General features: G+C 39.9%; 2 protein-coding genes across 8 annotated transcripts in view; both read left to right on the top strand.

The window, feature by feature from the left end:
• Window positions 1-5,454: 5,454 nt before the first annotated feature.
• The window catches only part of map4l (microtubule associated protein 4 like), a 71,179-nt gene continuing 57,062 nt past the window's right edge, over window positions 5,455-19,571 (top strand). For 6 of the 7 annotated variants that reach the window (XM_079569066.1, XM_079569064.1, XM_079569063.1 and 3 more), the window contains exon 1: window positions 5,455-5,603. The gene's annotated coding sequence lies outside the window, so the exon portion shown is untranslated. The remainder of the gene's footprint in view (window positions 5,604-19,571) is intronic. The other variant, XM_079569067.1, reaches the window with a different exon arrangement.
• cryz (crystallin, zeta (quinone reductase)) overlaps window positions 16,241-19,571 on the top strand; it is a 145,599-nt gene continuing 142,268 nt past the window's right edge. The window contains exon 1 of the mRNA XM_079569086.1: window positions 16,241-16,256. The gene's annotated coding sequence lies outside the window, so the exon portion shown is untranslated. The remainder of the gene's footprint in view (window positions 16,257-19,571) is intronic.

Genomic DNA, 19,571 nt, shown 5'->3' with positions numbered 1-19,571 from the left:
ATTTAAGAGGAAACTTTACATGAATCACGAAGCTTGTCCGTCTGCGTGTGCGACCGGTGCCGGGTCCTTCGGGTGCCATTTAGACTCTGATAATGCAAAAAGTCGGAAAGTGGTGACAAACGGAGAGCTACAAATGACTCAACAATACGCTCGGGCTGCACATGCACAAAGCCAGGGGTCTTACTCATACAAACATGCAAGAGTCAGAGGAAGCTTGAGTGAATGGGCTGCTGACAGAGGGATAGTACGGAGAGGGTCAAGACGAATGGATAAGACGACATTGTAGGGAATGCAATACAAAGTGACATGAGAAAAGGCCACAAATATATTAAGGCCAGACACTGCAGGTGAATAGGGGGGAGAAAAGTCAAATGTAGAGATATCAATTGGAAACATTTGCTGTAGATTACACATATAAATATGAGGGGGAAGAATGTGTGGCAAGTTCTCTGTAATTTATGTTTTTTATATATATTTTTTTTACATTTTATGCATAAAAATGGCCAATGCCTATAGTTTCGGTGACAAAATCTAAAAATGTTTTTTTATTTTGCTCATATTATTTTGGATATCTTTAAAATGTTGGTGGGAAAATCTGTAAAAATTCTAATTCACCAGAAAAAAGAGGGAGAGAAGAAGCTAGGAATAAGATATTAATAAGATATTAAATAATCCCTCTGAAAAACCCTTCAAAATATTGTGAAGTCCATGACGTGGAGATGTTGTCACAATGTGAGAGAAATGCATTTGGAGAAAATAGCCCTTCCGGTATATGTATGAAGAAACACTGAATCAGTGCAATTGGGTTAGATTAGGGATTTTATTAGGTATCATTTTATTTTACACTACCTTGATACATTGTACCTAACTAAATTTAGTACAATGTAATGTGCCCTACAATCTACAAATACATATTATTCCATTGTGTATCTAATCCATAGGTACAACTTATTACACATTGTTACAAAGCCCATTACATTGTACTAAATTTAGTTAGGTACAATGTATCAAGGGTAAAATAAAGTGTCACCTTTTATTGATTCCTGGTGAAATTTTGTATGCGCTGCAAAAAAAATGCCTACAGTGTCTCCCAAAACATATGCTGTATTTCAGGTATGAGTGTCCATATGCCTTCTGTTTTTCTTTATTTTATTATTTTTGTCTTTTCATGCCATATTGGACTTTTGTAATCTGAGCATCAGGTTCTTTTGTGGTGAGTAGGATCTAGACTCGAGCAGTAGGACGTATTGGAAATAAATAAATGTTGTGTTAATCATTCGTTACGTTGTATGATTTTGAATACATCTTTAGATAGATTGGAGCGAATGCCAAATAAAATGACATGACATTTATGTCATGAGGACAAATCACTAATACAAAAGGTTGTGAACCGAATTGTATGAAAGACTGAACCGTTGTCTATCACTGCCATGGTCTCACTCGCTGATGAGATTAAGATATTGCTAAATCGGGATTAAAAATACTGAATCGTGTCAAATAAATTGCTCTGTATTCAGCCTCTCTAATATTGCATAAATAAACTGATTTAACATGCAACACCTATACTCTCCCACAAGATGGCCCTCTTCAATAACATATAAAACAACAGCCAGTTCCTGTATTGCAGTTTCACGGGTTTGCATCAGCCATATATCAGCAGACCTTTATATTTGTAATAAGTCCGAATCATAGCGATATACAAAATAATAATACGCACTACAAATTAATAACATTACATACTTCAACATTTCAGTTTCTCTAAAAACATGAAAACGAACTGCCAAAGTGTAGTCGAGCCAGGCTTGGTTCATTATCCAAATCCAAATGTGCTCCTCAGCAGCCACATGTCTAAGCCCAGAGCACTTTCTCTTGTTTTAACCCAGACACCCCCTGGTCTGCTCCGGCCCAAATCCTCCTCCAACCTCCAAACAAAACTACTGCTAAATATACAAGTATATATAGCCCCACAATCACCAAATCTGCTATAGCCCAGACTTTAATAAATGACTGTACAAATAACAAAACCAGAGTTTGAAAATGACATTAGTGTCCAATGTCAAAATGTTAGATTCTGTGTATTACTATGTCAATCCGTCTGCTAAGCCGCGCTCACGCCATGGGGGTTCGCTCTTATTTAGGTCATGGGGTTAATGCTTAAATCTTACCAAACTGCCATTGTGATAAAGAATAGATACAGATGTGAATAGATATGTGATGTTGAAATCCAGACACATTTCATACTTTTGTACAGTAGATGAAAAACAATCCTTCACCCCAAGTTGAATACCGGTACACATGCCATTAACACATGTTTAATAATAATAATAATAATGTGGATTGAATGTTTCAGTCCAGTGCTTCTGAATGTGGTGCTTGGGCTTCTTTAGGGGACGTCCTCAATTTGAGACTTTATTCTTTTTAATTGGAGATTATTCCATTTGTTCTTTAACAATGCACTAAAATACAGATACATTTTTCTGGTTTAGACATGGTTTACACAAAGTTTAAACAAAATGTCGTCCAATTTAGATCTATGTTAACCTCTTTTTAGACCTGGTTTAGTCCTGATTTGATCTTTACCTAGGCCTGGTGACTTGGAGAGGGTACTTGGTATCATTTTGAGTACAAAATTTGACAATTACTTTTTTTTTTTCATTGTTGTGTGACAACCTGGATTTTCCTTAGGTTATACATTACTGGATAGCAGATGGGGGACAGCTTTGAAGGGGTAACTTTGGTGTGCCCCTCCACAGTGAGAGTCAAGGGCAGTGCAGAGTCTATTCATCTATTATACATGTGTGTGTGGGAAACCACTGCATCCCCGAGAAGCCTCTGCAACCTCCTCTATTTTTAGATATTGAGTCTTTACGTAAAATGTAGCAATAAATGTTGTTTGACTGTTTACATTGGCTCTGCAGCAGGGACACAGAAGTATTGTGTTTTGTAATGTTATTATCAGAAAGGAGTAAGATGCATGGAGTTTGTTTGATTTGATTTAGGTCTGCAAAATTACACTTTTTTCCTCATTTTATTAATTCTCATTCTCTCATTTTGCATCTTTATGACAGTTTCCCATTACCAGTTTTGTTTATGTAAGTGGGTGAACCGGAGACTGAATATATGGCTGGTGATATATGAATAGGGTCGGAAAGTGTAAAATATGTGACTCATATGAGCTGCTGTAAAATGCTTGAAATAAGTTTGGTTACCCAACAGGTACATACAAATAATCAGGGATGAGAATCAGTTATACCTTAGAACAATGTGTGTCTGTGAGCTTAACATATTTATATGCAGTAACTGATAATACAGTACTTTTTAAATATACAAGTAAGACACAAAAGAGAGGATCTTTTACTGAAACCGTATGCGTACCTGAGAGGACAATGAGAGCAGGATTTGGCTAATAGCATAATTTTCAATAAGTAATGAACAATTCAACTGATAGTGTTGGCCTGTAACATTTTAATATTGTCATTACAAACCCTTCCTTGCCAACTGGATCTTGTCAGAATTCCCTGGAAGAGCAAGTGACAAACGAAGAATCCAAACGGATACAACACTGAAAATGTTCCCCCACTCATTTTACATCATTACACTCCCTTTTAAACCTCAGTTTGTTTTGGAACTCTGCCTCTGTGGGAGGTGTATGGAGCTGCTCCCTAACTTTAATTATAGCTCTTGCTTTCTCCATTGCTTGAACTGACTATTAATCTTGTGAATCTTAGACTTGTTTGTCTCTATTGCTGTAGCTGCTGTGTTCAGAAAAATGTTTTTTGTAACAGTAGTTTTGTGGAAGCCTGTTATCAGGGAGCTCCAAAAGCAAGAAAAACAAACTAATACTTACCAATGTTTGAACAGCTTAAGCAAAACATCAATGATAAATATTGAAAAGCTGGCAAATGTGGTAAAGGTGGTCAACTGTGTTTGTATCAGTCTAAATGTTCTTATGTCTGTGGTATAGGAGTGATTACAATAAAGCTACAGAATCGAATGGGAACTATAATCCCCCATAATGCTTTAAAGGGCATGTATTCTATCTATCAGCAGCAGTCGCCAGTCGGGCACTGGGTTAGCCAGCCTCATCACTGTCCTCCTGTCTGACCCCCAGGTCATGTGATCAAAGTAGGCAGAGGGACAGTGTTTGTAAACAATCAACAGTATGAATAAAGAAGATAGTGGATATAATCTCTTGATACAAAATATAATGACTGAACTCCATCCATCCATTTTCTTCCACTTTTATGTTTCCGGATCACATTCCCTTATGGTTCCTCCTGCAGGTGGTGGGTCCACAGAAGAACGGCCTTATGGTTCTAACAGGGCGTGTTGGTCTCTCATAAGGGGCTTCTGAACCGCTCTTTGTCTGACCCATCACCTAGGACCTGTTTGCCATGGGAGACCCTTGAGGCACTAAGCCCATGACAACAGCGCTCCTAGTATCATTCGGGTTCCAGGAGGGGATGACTGAACTCATTTGGAGGAATATTTTTTGGAGAATCTGTCTGCTGAATCTGGGCTGCCTCTTTCTGAAGTTTTTTCAAGCTGTTCAGATGTAGTAGTGTCAAGTGAGTGGTTGTGTAGGCCTAATTATGGCTGTCCTCATCTCAATATTCTGTTACTTTTTTTAGTCAAAGAACATGTACAATCTGTTCCACTATTTACTGCACAAACTAAACAGATTGCTACCGTCCAGGGAGAGTAAATTACCAAAATGACTCTTGACTGACGACTCTAATTACTTTTGATTGGACATTTTATTGTAGGTGCCAATCCACTGACTGTAAAACTATACCTGTCTGTCGGTCATAAACTATATGGACATTTCCTTCCAGGGCTAATGTTTATTCTTCATTTGGCTTTCTGTTTATTGCTTGTTAATTAAAGTCGGCCACTGTAAGTTTGTTTTTGTTTTTTCCAGTACAGCATCTGTGCGTCTTTATTTTACCTTAGGGAAATGTGTCCAGTGCCTTTGACCCACCCTGTGACTATGCCACAGGGCAACCAGAAGCTGTGGAATAGTTTGGGTGCAGCATTCCAGCTCTTGTGGAAGGATCTTGCATTGGCAGTACATCCGGTGGATACTTTACAGGCTGATAAATATGTACATAACTATATTGATGTATACTGAGGGGTAATCTGACAAAAATACAGCAAAACCAAATGTGCTCTGTCATCCATAAAAAACATATTGGCATATAAAAGAAACAATCCAGTCATCCTTGTTGTCGACACTTTAAATATAATGATTTATTGGAGCAAAGTACTGCCTTATAGTAGCACTTATTATATCACACACGCGGCAAACGCATCTTTTACAGCCAGCCAGCCAGCCGGGCATCATCATCAGCATCCAAGTCGCCTTCCAGCTTAACACACATCCCCATGCTTACGAGCCGCCGCACTGGAGTACAAAGCTCTTTCTTCTTCCTCGCTCTCCCATTGGCTGCGCCGTCCACGGAGAGGGCGGGCCTTGCGTCTGGAGTCCTGGCATTCGTCCGTTTCGCGAAAGGTGGAGAGAGAGATTTTTTTTCCCCCCCATCACACGCACTGACTGTCTGGCCCACACTGTAATAGACCACAAAAGGGACGCAGAAGTAACGGTGAGTTGCAGATTTACGACCAAAACATCTTTTTTTTTAGCACGTGTCATGGCGCTATTCTACGCACGGCTACGTCCCAAAGCGTGTGAATTTAAAAAAAAAATGACTCGCTGTCTCATTGTTTGTTGCTTTACGTGTATATCGCTGCTGCGGTTAAGACATGTGGCCTATATTAAGCTTGTTGTAAGATGGCTCGCTGGTTTGGTCCTGTGTGCGATGGATGATGGCACGGCTGGCTATAGCGGCTGCTGCTGCTGCTGCTGCTGGTGGTGGGCGTGTAAGGTTTTGGTGGGGTGCTCCTCGCCCCACGCAGTGCTCCGTGGATGCTTGTCTCTTTGTTATGGTGGTGCCGCAGTCCGGATGGTACACCCTCGTCCCGATCACACTGCACTGGCCTTTCTTGAAAATTGGTCAATGGGCCCCTAGTACGCGCTGGCATTTGGAGTGGCCTAGTCCTTGCACGATTTACACTTTGTCGAATCACGTGATCATAAGAATACAGAGGGGTTTGGTTTAGGCTATGTGCTCTACATCGGTACACATTTTGGTATAGGGCTGACACGTCGTTTCAGTGTTGCGTCCTGCCTGTTCTGTATTTAGCTTTCAAATGCCATGGCCCATTTCAAAGTGATGCTCCATGCAGCTTGGTGTTATACAATACACGCCCCCCTTCTCCCCAGTTTGTGTGGATTAGGACACATTGTTCTGTCAATGTTCATTTCTGTTGTCCGCTGCCCTTTCAGAACCTTGTATTTAGTTTATTTGGCATAGGATCGTTAAGGCCTGAGGAAAACACGACTCTGAAGCCATTACTATAGCATCACAAGCTAGTTGTCTTCTATTGTCCAGGTGAAAGTCTTGTCAATAATGCTGTCCTACTCCATTATCTGTGCAATATGTATCTCAAATTGTGTGAGAAAATGCATAGACTGATGATGTTTTGTGAACACTGCACAATTGTATTCACTTAGATTGTCGTCTTCGATTGGACGGGTCCTCAGCATGCTCCTGGGACGGGTCCTGCCTCTGAATGTGCATCCTCAGGCACATTAGGCCTTATGTTTGTGTAGAGGGAAATACAGGCATGGATTTGGTTGAACAAGTTGGAGACTGTTGCTAGAATATGACTGAAACAAATCCAAAATATACACATGGACAAAACCTCTCTCATTGGAGAGAGTTGGTTGATCTCAGTAACTCAGCTGTTGGCCTATTTTAATGCTTAATCTTTATTGCTGCAAATAACCATCAGCATTGTTATTGTTATAAAGTCTTACCAATGAAGTGTTTTAAATGTTTCAACTTTCTAATGACTAAATTGATCAAAGTAGTAATTTTATCCAACAGGCTTTATTTACTATTAAATGAAATTATAATCAACTAAGCAGACATTGTCACATTTTAGAAAATGCAAATTACAATTTGAACAGTTCATCTGTCTCTGCTGTTGGCAGGCCTTATTACAGGACCGACAGCTTGTACTCAATGTTATTGCTAATTTGTCATCATTTGTTGCATTTTGTTGCAGAAAATGAAATGTGCAGTTACCTGTGACAAGCAGAGCTGCAATAGATGGACAGAAGCAAATCCTAAATTACATTTTGGACAGTGATACTTTAGTGGAACTAAAAATAGCATGCACAGGCCTGTGTGTTTCTGTCCAAAAATGATAGGTAGCTACAGTATCTAGACTTGAATTGTTATCCGGCGAATCCACATTTAAATTTACAGAGATGGCCTTGGAAATGCAGTGAGTTACTGTGACTAATGCATTCATAAGAAGTTACAATAAAGGTCACTGAATTATTTCTAGACTATGGCGACTTAATAAAGCTCAGAGCGAGCATTTTAAATAACAAGATATTATTCAGCGGAAGTTGCTGATCACCATCTTCTCAAATCAGCCTTTAGATTTTATAATATAGCTAGATGTAATGGTCTGATAATTATTATTTATGACCTTCTAATGGACCAGCGTCTTTTCATACACTTGAAGCACTTTTTTACATTATATTATTCATTCATGCACTTCTCTGTCACAGTCTGCAAAAGTAAGTAATTGGTGTTTGCATCTCAAAGACTAAGACCATGAGTGAATGCATTTATAATCTCCCATTCTTTAATATAAAATAAAAACATTGCAACTCTTCCCAATGTCAAACTTAAATAGGACTTGAGCATAGCTGCTGCTGCTGCTTTTTTTTTTTTTTTTTTCTGCTGCTGCTGCTGATGGTGATGCCATGATTTCTGCTTTAGGGATTGGTTGGATTACATGCGACAATCCCACCCAGATTAGCAGAGGGCCAGTCGGGAAGTGGGGCCAGCAGTCGCTCGGCCACAGACAAAATGCCTGTGAGTGTCTTTGCAACAGTCAGCATGAGGTTATTTGGAGTGCTTCTGTTTATGTTTAGTCATACTGTCAATGACAGTTTGCAATGTTTGCAAATTAACAATACTGGGCTACAAGACTGACATTATTTAGTAATTTCCTTTGTCACTTATTCTCTTATTGTATAAATCATGTGAATCCAGTAGGTCTTGCAATGCATGTGCTCTGATAGATTTGTTGAACAGTTTCTTTTTAAGTCTTTGTTAAAATCCTAATACTCCAAAACAGACTTTCAAGAAAAAAATGGCAAATCATTCATCTGGATCTAAATATTTGTCTGCAATTGTCAAACTTATTTTGTCTAAGGCCCATTTACTGATTACAATGATAATGATAATAATAAAATAAAGACATCAACAACAACATATCTGAAGTTTGTCAAAAACATTTCTCACAACATCACCTGAATAATTTCCCTGGCCCCCAAAAATGTCAATGCCCTATTCTGATTAAAAACTCTTCTTGCACTGGTTAATGTCTCCCCAGTCACTTGTAAGGCCTGTTTGGAAGACCTCTGTTGCTCTCAGTAGTCGCTATTCATTATTGATGCCCAAAGAGTTTTAGCAACTGTCTGAGCTATTTGTTAGACGATGCTTTATTGCCAAAGTGCTGCCTAAATTAGTTTGTAAGCAATAGTTTGTGGAGTGCTTCCAACAAATCATCTTCAGCCTCTCGTTTAGCTCTATTGCAACGGAGCCTGTGTAAATGCATACATATAGAATACTGATATATATTTGACATATTATTGTTTATTTGCTCCCGTAATTACAGCTAACCAACACAACAATTTGCTGGATTAAGGCATGTGGTAATATGTGCCAACTCAATGAAGTTAAATTGAAATGGATTTTAATGACCCAAGCCTTAAAGAAAACTGCAGTGGCTGATGGTGTAATGATGTGAGGAAAATGGTCTTGCGCTGTCTGAGTACCAATTGCTAAGAATTGCATGCCCGTCTGAGTACTCTGCATTGCATTATTGAACCATGTCACTGGATCTGCTGGCGAGGGGTTTCTACACATTTCTATATGTCAAGCCTATGCACCTATGGGCTGAGAATTGATTACAGTGGTGCTTCATTGCTAAGTAAGATATCTATCTAAAGAAGTTGTGCGATATGTGTGATAACGTGTTACGAAATGGCTATTGTACTAAATCATTTAGTTAGAAACAGGTTAAAGAGACTATACGGAGTTTAAAAATGTTACATCTATGTATTTTTATCCCCCTACATGTTCCAGTCATGTCCTAATGTGTAGAATGAGCCCGACCTATTCACCACAACTGGCTCTAAAATCCTGCACTGTCACTCAAAAAGTTGTTGCCGTCATGCATGAGCTTAATATAGAGACTGCAGTTGCGCGTAAGACCTGAGGTGGCAGTAGTGAGCATAAAATGACCAACTTGCATCTAGTCTCTTTACTTTGTTGGCTCAAGGTAAGTTTTTCTTCTTTGGTTGGCTTGTAGATGTTATGGTGTGTTATATCTTATTAACATTATAACAGGGTTTCCCCTGGGCATTTCATATTGAAAAGCAAATCTATTTAAAGGGTATTAAAAAGCATACAATTTAAAGGGACTATACAGAGTTTAAAAATGTTAAAATTATGTATTTTCCTCCCCCTACATGTTCCAGCCATGTCCTAATGTGTAGAATGAGCCCAGACCTGTTCACCACAACTGCCGGTAAAATCCTGCAGTCACTCAAAAAGGTGTTAATTCGGGTCCGAAGTGCCATCGTGCACCAGCTTAATATAGAAGCTCCAGCTACGCATAAGGCCTGAGATGGCAGTAGTGAGCATAAAATCGCAAACTTGCATTGAGCCCCTTTAAGCCTGTGTTGAGTGGCTGTGTTTTATCTTGAGAAGACTGTACTTATATTGCGAGCGCTCCAAGACTATAACCTTCAAATTAAGTGTTGTAAAACCGTTTGTTTGAGATGACCAAACAAATAAACTAAATGCCATTACTTCCAGTTGCTGGTTCATTGATTAAGCCTTACCTTTGTACCTGAATTCCTTCGTGACCTTTCGCCCCGGCCCGCTGCTTTTGAGGCGCTTTGAGCACATCAAACAGACAAATATCACAAAGGTCTTCATGTCCCGCCAGGGGAAGTGGACCTGAGTGAGATCGGACCTGACATTGTGGGGAGCCAGGGAAGCCGCAGTAGAGGCAGGGGACGGCACAAGGGTGACCTCCAGCTCACAGCTCCTTTCAGTCTATGGCCGTGTAAAGGTCTCCACTGTGTCGCTGCACCAGAGCAATGGAGTAATGGAGACTTGGATTAGACTTGACACATGGTGGTACAGTAGAGTATATAGAGCAAATTACTCTATTTAGCTCGGCATATTCACTGGGGGTTTTTACATTTTAGGGTAGTGGCCACAGCAAATCTTCTGTCGCCTTGTTGGCAGTGATTGGAATATTAATCCTACATCTCTGTTACATGTATAGTAAGCAACATGCATTAGGCTACTGTAAAAAGCATTGAAAAGAGTTCAATTTGTGTGTTTGTTTCATATTTTGATCATGCTTAATGATCAAAGTTACCCACAAAGACATCTTCAAATTTACTACAAGGAAAGATTATTGTCAAATCTTCAATTTCACCCTGTTTTAATCTGAAATAATCCCAGGAACCCCCTGCTAAAATCTTCTACTGTACGTCTTTATCGTGGTGTGGCAATTGTTGGAAGTGCAGTGTGTTTTAGTTTCACATTTTTTGTACAAAATTGGCTATTTTAGGAGCTTGTGTGTCGGATTGCCAAATATCAAAACACAGGACTTCCAAGCAATCCAGATTTTGTTCCTTTGCTCAAATCAGATACCTCAAAATCAATCAAATAAGATTACTTTTGTTAATGTTTTGTGGGTTGAGATTGGATGCATTAATTATGTTTGCAAGTTCTCTTGGGGATTGATGACTGAGTGGCTTGCATAACATAGAGGGACAGCTCACGTTGGTGTAATCACGTTTTGGAGATAAAGTCAAAGAGGTCACACTGAGATGGTTCGGGCACGCACAAAAACAGAGAAGATCAGATGATGCTGCCAGGGAGTTGATCTAGACTAGAGCAGTGTTTCCTAACCAGTGGTACGGGACCCCTGGAGGTACATGAGAGCTTAGCAGGGGGTGGTACCTGAAATAAACTCGATGATGGAGCTGAATCGTGTTGTTTTGATATTATGTTCAACAAAATGCTATTAACCTCTTAACCCCCACCTGTACCGAGCACATTTTTTCCAGTTCGACTTTACCCGAATCTAAAAGCATCTTGGAAAAAGCGGCAAAATAGCAGCAAAAGCAAGACGTAAACAAGAATGAAAACGCTAGAAATCGAAAGAGCGACAAAAACATGACCAAAATGCAACAGAAATGTGATGAAAAGTGATGAATGAGCAACAAAACATGTGACAACTATAAAGTGCAGAAAAGTCAATAAAGCCAATAAAATGACAACAACAAGGCAACAACGCAAGGAAAAGTCTTTGTTTTGTAGGTCTTGGCTTTCAAATTAGACGTTACACTGGCATACAGTCTATAAACTCCAGTCGAGAAGCTTTTAGATTTGGGTAAAACTAAACTGGAGAAAATGCGCTTGTTTACTGCAGTACTAAGTCACTCATGCCCCTAGCAGGGTTTTTTTTTGTACTACCTTGAGAGTAAATACTATATATAAAAAAACAAAATATATTTAAAAAAAAGTCTCCCAAACTTGGCTGTAAATACTGTTTAATGGCACTAGCCCGCAGTTAGCTTTGCCCGTTAGCCTGTTAGCTTGGGGCCTCTGACCCGATGCAGGGAAGTTGCAAGCATGGTTTTCTGGCCAGAGACACCAGGGGGAGATGAAAGAGATAATCCCATTAACACTTGTATTACCCCCAGTGGGACTATGATTTGAATCATGATTACATGATTTATTAAAGGTACACTGCGCAACATTTTGGACTGTACTGTTGCGGCAAAACAAAACATGTTCCTAATGACACAGAAAATTCTATTACTGCAGTGTGTAATAAAATAACGGACTTGGATGAGAAACTAACCTGTTCTACTGCCTTTTGTCACATCTCCATGGAAACGAGCTGGAGACGTACCCAGTACCCACTCCCAGTAAAGTTTACTGTCATCAGTCATTTATGGGGTATTTTTCACTGATGAGAATATCTGTCATAAATTAAATGCTTATATTTCAATTTTATTTATAGGGTAAAATTCTACACGGTGTGGCTTTAAGGTAAACAAGTTACTAAGTACTGCTTTAAAGTGGGGGTTAAGAAGTTAAAACATTTAACAATAAGAGTATTGGTTTGAAAGTATTTATCTGCTGTTTTGCCGATAAATATGAGTTTTAGTGATTCACCTTCTAACAAATCAACAAAATCCTTGAGGCAAGGTGTAGTCAAGGCGCCCATGACGTGAGACAAAAAGGACAACGAATATGAATGTAGTTAGAAGGGCTTTGGAGTGAGAGAAGAGGATCCAAAGAATAGAAATTTGCTGTAGACGAGGGTTGTCTCAAAGAATTGTTACTCAAAACACTAATGTTGCAAACTGCATCATTGTTTAAAAAATCAAATACACAAATTGGTAGTGTTTCTTCGTAGTTTGACATTTTTAGTACAGTGACGGCATCACTTCTTACTCACAACAACAGTGGTCTACCCTATTTTGGTACAAATTGTTGAGAAGCTGAGAGGTGGGCAGTGTGTGCTCCGCAGTCATCTGAACTCTACTCGCACAGTCACACGTACAAAGGGCCTCTTGGCACAGCTCATGTGGAGGATGCTGAGTCACCATGGAGACGGCGGCCATGACAGTCGATCTAGATCACTGTATACAGACATATCTACAAGAGTCTGAAATGGTGTTTGTATCTCATCTTGCCTCGGATCTCCTGACCTATAAATAACCACTTTTCATCCTGGTACTTTAGAGTTGGATTGTGAGTTAAGTATCAGCAGTTTTAAAGCAGTCAGATCAGCACATCAAGTGGAGCACAGCTGCTTTAGAGGGGATTCTAAATTTAGTCACTCCAAATAAAAATACTACACAGCTTTACACATACCCTTTTGTTTTGCAGTGTCTGTTTTAGCCTAGTCAACATCTATCTGGCCTGTAGGTTGTAAAGTTATGTGTCTACATGTTCATAAAGAGGCAACAAAGTTCACTGATAAATTACTGCGTTAAAAGTACAGTAAAAAAAAAAAAAAGTTGTTGAAAAATATATAGATATAGGAAAAAAAAGTTGCTGAAAATTAGAATGCATTTATTCTCATAATTTTCAGCTATTTTTAAAAGTATTTTTTGAGTTGGCGCATGCGTTCCCTTGTTGCTGCAAAGAGTGTGGCTAAGAAGCTCTGGGAGGGGTTCTTCTGCCTCTATGGCTTTCCCCGGCGCATCCACTCCGATCAGGGTGCAAGTTTTGAGAGTGAGTTGGTGGCAGAGTTGTTGGAAATGGGGGGCGTCATCAAGTCTCACACTCCCACTCCATACCACCCCATGGGCAATGGCGTCACAGAGAGGTTCAGCAGGACACTGGGGAATATGCTGAGAAGTGGCCGCAAATGATTCAGTCCTTTTAAGAATATTTTGTATTTATTTGATTTGGTTAAGTTGCAACACAACATCCGTGTTGTGTTGTTTATGCAGTTTGTGGTGCATTAAGGAGTCACGGGACACAGCGGAAATGTTTGGAGTCAGTCCCCATTTAATCTGGCAGACAACGTTAAAAATATGATCAACATGTGGCGCTAGATGCAGCCCAAACTAAAGGGGAGAAGACGATGACAGTGCTAGCATCTCCCCGCATTTCTTACATGAATGAATTAAAACATCGGGGCAAAGTCGAAGGCGAAGCTCAATATAAACTTAAATACAAGTAAAATATATGCTAAATATTCATAAAAGGACTTAAACATGGAATTACATTTTTTTTATATAATATCCAGCCATCTAGTGTTAGTACTACTGGTTCTAGCAGCTGAGAAGAACCCACCATCACTCTAGGATGATAAGCCGTGACCCAAACAAGTTATTCCTTTGTAATATATAATTCAAAGTAGTGTTATTTTCTCCGAAATGATTATTGACTGTTAAATTGTGAATATTGATCCCATCAGAAGCTCGGCAGGGACAGACCTTGAACTCCTTAGGTGATGTGAGATATGGATGTGTTATTATAACTGTGTTTATAATTTTCTACTCTTACTCTTAAAGGAACAGGCCACCGTTTTTCCATACTGAGATATGCTCTTACATGAGCTTAGACCAGTTGATACGTACCTGTCTGGTCTTTGTATGTGCCCATGGAAGAGCGTGGTAGCTTCCAACTTTACCGCTGTTTGGAGCTATTGGAATACATTGGGAGAGGCCAAATGCTAACAACATCTTTGGTCATTTTGCGTGACTGAGGACACGCACGAAGACCAGACAGGTACGCATCAACTCGTCTAAGCTCAGGTAAGAACGTATTTCAGTATGTAAAAACGGTGGCCTGTTCCTTTAAGCTCCTAGAGTGGCTGCCTTGTATGAAATGTGCACTACAAATACATTGCCTTGCCTACCACCACTAGGTATGGAAGGCATATTATTATTATACATTTGTATGCACTTTTCAATATCATATATGAAGTAACTTTTATCTCAATATTGTTTTCCAGCCAGATATTTATCACCTCTTCTCTAAATGCATTCGACAGTAACCTTATCTCTGCACTGTCATTGTTATGAAGAGGCCACATGATCCACTGTAACGGGCCTAAGCTGCTTTTCGAGCAGCGGCTAACAGCAATAAAAGTATAGTTCCCGTGGCGACAGACCTCTCCATTCATCATTTTCGTCATTACATCACTGGGACACGGTCAGTTCCTCCGGTGAGTCACAGATGGGCCCAGTTGACCCAGGGCAGCCAAGTAACTTATATTAGATTGGATTAAACCGAGTGCGGAGAGGAAACAGCTGTCTGGTGGTGGGATGGGGCTGAGTCATGGTGTGGGTTACAGCTGACGGGCACCAAAACACAAACTATAGGATAGTGTTTTCAATCCATGCACCGCTGAATCATCAGACCCGACCCGATTCTAATGTGTTTTTGTTCCCAATCAAAAGCAATTAAGGCTTTGAAAGGAAACATCAAATTAATGGTTTGCTCTGTGCATGAATAATTGATATTCATTGCCAGATAGCAATAACAATGAAACATGGCGAATGTAATGACTCGCGATTTATTTGGTTATTTATTCATTAAATGTTATCTGGTATAGGTTTATGAAACTACAGGGGAAGCTGTAGTGGCCTATTACGTAATAATTAGTGAAAGGGGTGGGTGAAAAAGAAGTCATCGGTACTGGGTTGTTTGAGAAGTCAGCCCAGTACAATTTTTTTTTTCAAATAAAGTAATTGATTTCATGATGCCTTGGTTCTAAAATCTCACAAAAACCTAAATAAATTCATAAATACATTTGTAGAATCATTCTTTTGCGATGTGCTTAGTCGCTAGTAACTTGCTCATATTTTTACTTTGCAATCCAAGCCTTGATGCATTTTCTTATGAATATTGGTTGTGATTACTCTACAGTAGCTTGTGGTGATGCCAGGTGCTAAATTTAGGACCCGCCTCCTCTTTTCTCTCGCGTGATGTGACATTTTATTCTTCTAGATTTGCTGAGATCAGAGTTGAAAAGTTCAATTGTGTTGTTGTTGTCGTCGTAATCAAAGAGTAAACAAATCTAAGTAGAGCTAGCCCCCGCGTTTTGAGCTTGAGAAGGAAGAGGTGGCGGATGCTGGGGCCATAGGCTAAGGATTGTGGGTAAAAACAGGCTGTTAATCCTTTGAAGTGCAACAGCTGTCTCACCCAACAAACCCGTCGTCGCCATCCCCTGAGTTTTACCCCTGGCAGAAGCAGGATATGACCGACTGTGATGCACACACGATGTACAGTATATAACAAAGGTTTTGCACATGAAGGACTTTTTTTTAAACTGTTTATATTATATGTGTTGGTGCATTGAGTTACCTTGTGTATGAAAAAGAGGTATAAATAAATATGCCTTGCGTGATTAGTGGCGTAAATCTAATATAGAAATGGGTTTGAACTGTTAAAAGAATCTTAAGTGAAACTGCTACTTGCACCACTTTAGCGCGCATGTGTGCAAAATGCTTATTGAATTATTAGGCTCTTATATATTAGTGTAGCAAAGAGAGATATGCCCTGGTATGAGTCACTATCACCCCCCTCTTTCCATCGAGGGAAGTGTGTGCAGTGTGGAGGGCCAAAGATCGGTGGTCAGTGAAACATTCATCTGGGTGCATTTAAGAGAGGTTCAAAACGTGCTTCATACCTTTATTTAGTGCCCCATACCTTTATTCAGGCTTGGAACCTTAATGCCAGCTCTGTCTCACGATAATGTGTTAGTTTTTGAGGAACAGGCCACCGTTTTTCCATACTGAGATATGTTCTTACCTGAGCTTAGACAAGTTGATGTGTACCTGTCTGGTATTTGGGCGTGCGCTCAGTCACGCAAAAAGACCGAAAATGTTGTTAGCATTTAGCCTCTCCCAGCGTATTCCTATATGGACTCAAACGAGGTTGAAGTTAGAATCGGCCAAGCTATTCCACGTTTTCCCTATTTAAATACGGTCACGTGAGTAGTTACACGATCCGAGTACAGTTACACAAAATTCTTTAGCAGTGAGGATATTACTGCGCAGATGTCGAAGTGCTCCTAAGGTGTTATTACGCCTTATAATATAGTTCCCCTTTTCATCCGCTTAGAAAATCTACCTGTTTAATTTTGTGTGACTATAGTTGGATCGTGTAACTACTCACGTAACCGTATTTAAACAGGGATAACGTGGAAGAGCTTGGACGCTTCTAACTTCAACCTCGTTTGGCCCTATAGAGGAGGCTAAATGCTAACAACATCTTTGCTCTTTTTGCGTGACTGAGTAAGCGTAAAGGCCAGACAGGTGTGTATCAACTCGTCTAAGCTCAGATAAGAGCATATCTCAGTATGGAAAAACGGTGGCCTGTTCCTTTAATTGTGTGGAATAATGACACTTTCTGGAGATGTGTGCCAATTCAACAAGAAGTTTGAGGGCCACTAAACATTAATATGAGGCCCGCATTTGGCCCCCGGGCCGCCCTTCCTATAATGAGGTTGTAGATAAAATTAGGAAACATCCACTAAGGATAAACGCATTATTCTATTTCTAAAATGTCAATCATTAATTTCCAAAAATCCAGTCATTTAGTAAAATTGCAATAATACAATTATTAGATGAATAAATGCAATTACAAAATGGAAAATAGAATTGATTAAAATATTGCTGTTTTGCTGTAATCTCAGTTGTCTCAGTGCTACCTCATGAACCCATTGACTTTTTGTCCTTGCAGTCACAAATGGGCATTACGTAATATATTTAGCAGACCCAGATCCATGCTGCTCGTAGGTTGTTACACTCTCTCCATGTAAAGAAGATTAGTGCCGTTTGGATCCATGCTTTAACGTTGACACCAGCATTGAAGATTTTGCAAAGAATTGTCCAGTCCATAGTCTGGTAAAACCTCAATCAACAACACAGGAACATTTTGGCCAGTACTTATAACAGCTTATGAAACTCGTCTAATGGAGTGACGAACATGGCTGAATGATTAAAGTGAGATCAGGGAGCTCCGTTTTGGGTGTTGCATTATCAAAATTGCTGAGTATTTCATTGTGCGTCCCGTGCTACTGCTCTGAATACAATGGTCCACAGATTTACTAAGTCTTTACTGTTCAGTACGTCCGGGGTCTGGCTCCTCTCCATGCATTGCAGTTGTGTGTACTCGTGTGTGTACTTTCGTGTGGTTGAGAGAGAGTTGTGAGACAATGGCAGCCTGTTCACTGGGAGCTGCCCGGGACGATGGTGTAAACAGAAACACAAAGAAAGGCCCAGAGAAGGAGAGTTTGTGGAGGGGTCACACTGTCAAAACGTCGGGACTATGGCTCTATGGATGCTTGGATCACAGTTGATCGGGTTCAAAGTTACTACATAGTCTATATTTACTGCATGATTTTGAATGTACCGCTGTTCTCTTAAGTTGTTATATTATTATACATACTCACCTCTGTCCGGCAGAAACCTTCTTCTTGCATTTAAGATACAAATAATTATAGTAAGCCTAGCTATTCATCCAGATTTGGGTCAGATTTGACTGAGATAATATTCAAAATGTCACTCGACCCAATGACATACTTATAATTCTTGTCAAGACTGTGGAGCAGAGGGAGTTGAAGTACATGCTGTGTATTAGTCAAATTATATTGATGTCATTTTGTCCTGAGGCAATGTATTTCATGTCGATGTAGCTTCAAGATCCATTGTCTTTTTAACCATGTCATGTTATCTGTTGCACTGCGTGAGGCAAATGGAGGTCACACCAGATACTGACAGATACTCCCCACAGAGCCTCCAATAAAGCAAAACTGAACATTTCTCCCTGATGGTCATGATGATGTCATATTCTTCTTGAGGACAGTGGATGCGAAGGGTTGGCAATGAATTTCCTGCCTTGTTTTATCACAACTAGGGATGCACTAGTACTAGGGATGGGACGATAAACAATGATATTGTTAATCGCGATAAAAAATGCGTCAATTCATCAATCGTCACCTTTTTTTAATCATCACAGTCATCGCGCGAGTAGATAATCGCTAAATACACCACACGACCTGTAACTTGGTTGTGAGATGCGGTGTTAGACCACAAGGGGGCCCCGACTCCCCTCATCAGCGAGCCCTCTGCCGCTGTCAGGGCGAGTGGACATGTGAACGAGGTGGTGAATAACTTAGCGGAAGAAAGTAAAGTTTGAAGTGTGGGACTTTTGTGGATTTACAGCAAAAGGAAAACTTAAAGGGACTATACAGAGTTTAAAAATGTCAAGAATATGTATTTCCCCCCCCCCTAAATGTTCCAACAATGTCCTAATGTGTAGAACGAGCTCAGACCTGTTCACCACAACCGCCTCTAAAGTCACTCAAAAAGGTGTTACTTCGGGTTCCAATTTCTGTCATGCATGCACTTAATATAGAAGGTGCAGTTACATGTATGACCTGAGGTGGCAGTAGTGAGTATAAAATGGCAAACTTGCATCTAGCCCCTTTAAGATGAGATGATGTGAGGAGGAACATGTGGACGAAAGAGTCTGCACCGGGAGCTAACCCTGGTACATCTGCATCATTTACAAAGCTACAGACAAACTCAAGGAACATAACAGACTGAATTAAACGTGCTTCAGACAGAGGCTTTCTCACAGTTTGTCATCTTTACCAGGCTTTACCAGGATGCTAGCTCGTAGCACAACGCGGATCTACTCTGTTGTTTCTCCCGAAATAATAAACCAACGTGCAAGACCTAAGCATTGATTTTTTTTCCGTTTGGTTATTTTTTGCGCTGCCTTATAAAACCAGCACCTCGATTGTAGCCCTGAACTGCTAGTTTAGTTCTATACTTAGAAGGAAAAAAAATGTTGAATTTGTTTAAATACTTACTTTATGTAGATCTCTTTCAATATGATATTTAAAGCAGTACTAAG

Source organism: Gobius niger, assembly GCF_951799975.1.
Source record: "Gobius niger genome assembly, chromosome: 13".
NCBI lineage: Eukaryota > Metazoa > Chordata > Actinopteri > Gobiiformes > Gobiidae > Gobius > Gobius niger.
The sequence above is the reverse complement of the archived record's forward strand: the minus strand, read 5'-3'. Positions and strand labels throughout refer to the sequence as shown.